Source organism: Pseudophryne corroboree, chromosome 2 (assembly GCF_028390025.1).
Source record: "Pseudophryne corroboree isolate aPseCor3 chromosome 2, aPseCor3.hap2, whole genome shotgun sequence".
NCBI classification, from domain to species: Eukaryota; Metazoa; Chordata; class Amphibia; order Anura; family Myobatrachidae; genus Pseudophryne; species Pseudophryne corroboree.
This window is the reverse complement of record NC_086445.1, coordinates 841942160-841947035: the sequence shown is the minus strand read 5'-3', so window position 1 is coordinate 841947035 and position 4876 is coordinate 841942160. Positions and strand designations below refer to the sequence as shown.

General features: G+C 42.1%; 1 pseudogene; it reads left to right on the top strand.

The window, feature by feature from the left end:
- Positions 1–3657: 3657 nt before the first annotated feature.
- Positions 3658–3777, top strand: LOC135053361 (5S ribosomal RNA; annotated as a pseudogene).
- Positions 3778–4876: the final 1099 nt, after the last annotated feature.

Below are 4876 nucleotides of genomic sequence, written 5' to 3'. Positions count from 1 at the left end.
AACCCCCCCCCCCCCCTCTCTCTGAAACTAGGACACTAAGGGCCTAATTCAGACCTGATCACTCGCTAGGGGTTTTTTGCACTGCTGCGAACAGATAGTCGCCGCCCATAGAGGAGTGTATTTTCACTTTGCAAGTGTGCAAACACATGTGTAGCAGAGCTGTACGAACAGATCTTGTGCAGTCTCTGAGTAGCCCAGGACTTACTCAGCCGCTGTGATCACTTCAGTCTGTCCGGGACCGGAATTGACGTCAGGAACCCTCCCTGCAAATGCTTGCACACAGTAGCGGATCTTGCCACGGGCAAGCAGGACTTTTGCCCGGGGCGCCGCCTTCCGGAGGGCGCCGCACCATGGCAAGATCCGCTGCTGCTGTGCCCCCCGTTGGTCGCTCTGTCCCGCTGCCGCTGTCCCCCGCTGCCCCCCGCTGTGAAGGGAACTAGACGCGTAGCGTCTAGTTTCCCTTCATGGAGAGGACCTTTACTGTGCGGTGCGCGATGACGTCATCGCGCACCGCACAGCAAAGGTCCTCTCCACGAAGGGAAACTAGACGCGAGCGTCTAGTTTCCCTTCATGGAGAGGACCTTTGCTGTGCGGTGCGCGATCACGTCATCGCGCACCGCACATCATTTCACTACTGTACAGGGGGCGTAAATGACCACGCCCCCTGTATGAAGTCACGCCCCCTTTGCCCGCCCGGGGCGCTGGAAGACGTAGAACCGGCCCTGCTTACACACGCCTGCATTATTCCAACCACTCCCAGAAAACGGTCTGTTGCCACCCACAAATGGCTTCACAGTTCTGACCTGATCGCAGCACTGCAAAAGAGCGATCAGGTCTGACTTACCCCCTATGTGCAGTTATCCACTTTGCATCCACATAAGCAAACCAAAGCCTGCTTTTGCCTTCTCAAAGGACTTGAAGAGGAAGAGGAGGCATAAAATACAGTGAAAAACAATGTTCAGTGTCCATTACCTAAAGAAGATTCTGCAAGACTGGGGTATACCACAATGTTTCTCTTGTGACTCCTTTCATGGCAGAGTCCTATCCCTATTGCATAAGTTAGCAATTCTGTTTTTATTTTCATTTTATTTTCATAATAATAATTATGTGCACATATATATTAATGTGTGTAATTTTTCTGTTTTGTAACTTTTGTTTAAACATTTGCTGTAACTTGTTCTCAGATGAAAAGTCATTAATCTTAGCTTGAGTTCTGAAGTTTTTTCCATTAAATTATACACTTATAAGAATTGTTAAGGTCTATGCTATATTTTTGTAACATTATTAATATGTGTAACATTAGTATTTAAATAATTATGACTGTGGTACAGTAATCCTCAGGAGAATGTAAGGGCTCCAGATTCCTCTTCTTGGTGGCAGAGAAGTTGTGTATTTAATTACCATGATTGTCAATGTAACCATAAGTACAGCCATGTGTTTCTGACTGATGTATCTGACAGCTATATATTGCCATTTTTTTTATCAAGTTATTGTTTTGAGACAATGTAAATGGAACATATAATTTCATAGTTTATTCTATTGAGACATTAAAGTGTCAGGTTAATTCTAATCTGTAGATGAAATTAAAAAACAAATGTGTGCGAATCCACTGCCATACCAGTTACAGAGATTTACATACAGTATAAGACAGAGATTTTACATCTTCCAATTTCTGATGTACTGTATCTATAGTGTGTTAGAACAGATCGACAGATATGTGCAGTAATGAAGTACAGTCTTAATTTGTGCCTGATTCCAGTATTCTTTTTAACTACCTTATAAAAGGTAGTGTTTTTTTAGGTGCAGTATGTGACCTTCATTTTATTTTTTGATTGTCTGTTGTACTTTTTATTCTGGGCACGCTACATTTTTTCATCTCTGTGATTAGTTTGTTGCTATGCAACAGGATGTCTATCTACTTCTCTAAATCATGTAGGTTTCTATCTGAAATTCTATGCATGAGAAAAAAACTGCAATTTAATAACCTACAGTATACTCAGAAAATGGTTGAAATATTGAAAACACATTTATATTATAATAATTATGTCAGAATCTGAGCATCAAGATAGACTAATGCATACAACTTTGAGTTTCATTCAACTGTTCTACTGTAAGTACAAATACAGACTAAAGGCCTTATTCAGAGTCAGCCTGAAACTTAATTGCAATTTATGAATTTTTATACAATCACATCACTGCAACCTATTCACAGTGAGTCACATCTGCACAACTCATGCTGCAACTCCATCCCCTTGTCGTACCTGTCTGAGATAAGACTGGATTGTGATTGGAGGTGTGGCTTCATGGAAAATACTAACATTTTGAACACAACAGAAACATATTGAAGCACATGATCAGGTATGTACTCATCAAGTCAGAGCCATACTACCAAAAAGTCGGTGCCACCATAATGCTTATTAAGCACTGCTAGGGGCTAGCTTCCTGATGCAATTGTGCTTTCTGAGTCCTGGGAATGGGGACTTGCGGAGGCACAAAGAGTCCACTTATGGGCTCGCTGCACTCACCACGCTACGTGCTCGGTGGCTCGCGGTGCTTGCCACAGGTTTAATTATCACTCTATGGGTATCATGGACACCCACAAGTGGGAATAGCCCCTGTGACCCTGGCGGTATTGTCAGGGGTCGGGATCCTGGCATCTGTATCCTGACCGCCGGGATCCCGATTGCTGGCAACTCAACTGCATACCGTGTATCAAGCAAGCACAGAGGGGTCACATTAGGGCCCATCTGTATTTAGTGGAGAAGTACTAGGGGAATGTCTAATAATGTGAGATTGGGACTTTAGAGAGGGTGTGTTGTGACTCCTGCTCTTCCAATGGATCTCTGCTGTGCACCCACTGCTGCTTCAGAGATAATCAGCTCTGACCTAGGAGCAAATGTAATGCAATAGGGGACAGTATGGCTCCTGTCTGGTACCGCTCAGCCTGCACTGCAGCAAGCGATGGTGCTGCTGGACAGTGAGATGCGACCCACCAGCGAATGCTGATTCTGCATGCTGCAGATGGCTGAATCTCATGAGTCTGACCTTGACTCACAGGCTGTTGTCAGACAGCATAGCTGGAGACCTGCCAAATCACTGCGGGCTCCAGTCCCTGTAAAGCGACTGAAAGCGCTCTCTATATAATTCTATATTTACATATCCAATATATGTGTGTTACCCATACTGCGCTTGTGCCTCTTAGTGCAATTACTTTTTTTAGGGATGATATAATAAATTCAGCTGCTAAATCCCTGAGGATGGTCCTCTGCCAGATGGGGACCCTATGATAGTAGAAATGTAGTACGGATATCTTCAGGGCCGCCTATTGTACATGCAAATTTTATTGGTAACCGATTGGCTTCAATACAAATGGTATCTTCATACGACCTTGCAAACAATTTATTTAATACATGATTTTAAAACATTAAAACATTAAAAATAGTTTTTCAATTCATACAATACATTAGCAGAATGCTTTCTTTAGTTGACAGTCTATCTTGTAGATCCAAATTTTTTCATTAACATCGGATCTAGCAACCCACATATGCAGGTGATATGCGGGTTGCTAGATCTGATGTTAAAAAAAAAAAAATTGATCTACAATTTACTAATTTCTTATATAGGTGCATTCCCATTGGTAAACAGATCATATAAATTCTCTACTATCATACCACGCTGACAAATGCCCGATCTCGTCCGATCTTGGAAGCCAAACAGCGTTGGGCCGGGCTAGTACCTGGAGAGGAGACTTCCTGTGAATACCTGGTGTTGTAGAGCAGGATTCATTTTCCTCTCTATGTGAGATGCAATGCCAACAGCAGTATCACCACTAAATCTCTTCTTTACAATTTTCTGTTTACTGTAATTTGACGTCCAGCTCTTTAATATATGCTATATCTGTCACCCACCTAGATTTCCACCGTCAGGTGATTAGATTTTCTAATTTTGAGTGGTCCTATTGGGACATACTTACCACCATCTATTGTGACCACTCCAAGGTCCCATCAATACAGATACTCTGTACTGGTCAGGGGAAGGGGGGGTAAGACAACTGTGTGTCTACAACCTTTCCAATCACTTCTTGTGAATAAAAAAGACCAGAACATTTTAATTTTCTTCCATAATTTCTTTATTTTCAATGGATCATTCAGATGGGTAATCACATTTTCATTTAATTAATAAAAATTATGTATTAAATACTCTCTCAGATAATATAGAAAATCTCCTTGATTACATAAGAGTGCGCCCACACAAGAGCCTTCTTTTTCTCCCATTGCTAGAACCTTGTAGTGAGACAATTTGCACATGGAAAATCAGATGCTCAGGTGCAGAGACAAATCACTTAGTAGGCAAACCCTCAATAGATCTGCAAAGGTGGCTCAGCATCTGTGTAATCACACAGATCACACAGATGCTGAGCCACCTTTGCAGATCTATTGAGGGTTCGCCTACTAAGTGATTTGTCTCTGAACCTGAGCATCTGATTTTCCATGTGCAAATTGTCTCACTACAAGGTTTGCCTACTAAGTGATTTGTCTTTGAACCTGAGCATCTGATTTTCCATGTGCAAATTGTCTCACTACAAGGCTTGACTGAGTGGCCAATTTGAAGTCCTAGGGACCTAAAGGGTCTTGTCATCAAGCATTCACAAATGAGCCGTTGAGATTGTGGTTCTATAAACTATTCATACTTACCATTTAGTTGAGATCCACCCCTGATGAAGTCTTGGAGAAAAGACGAAACGCATTGGGTTGTCTTCTTATGAAGCTCATATAAAAGAAAAAGTGGATATTACAGAATATCACCTGTAAATTGCTACTGTGGTCATTGATCTGTAAAAAGGGTGAAGCGAGTTACCACTTTTTCTATGTACAAA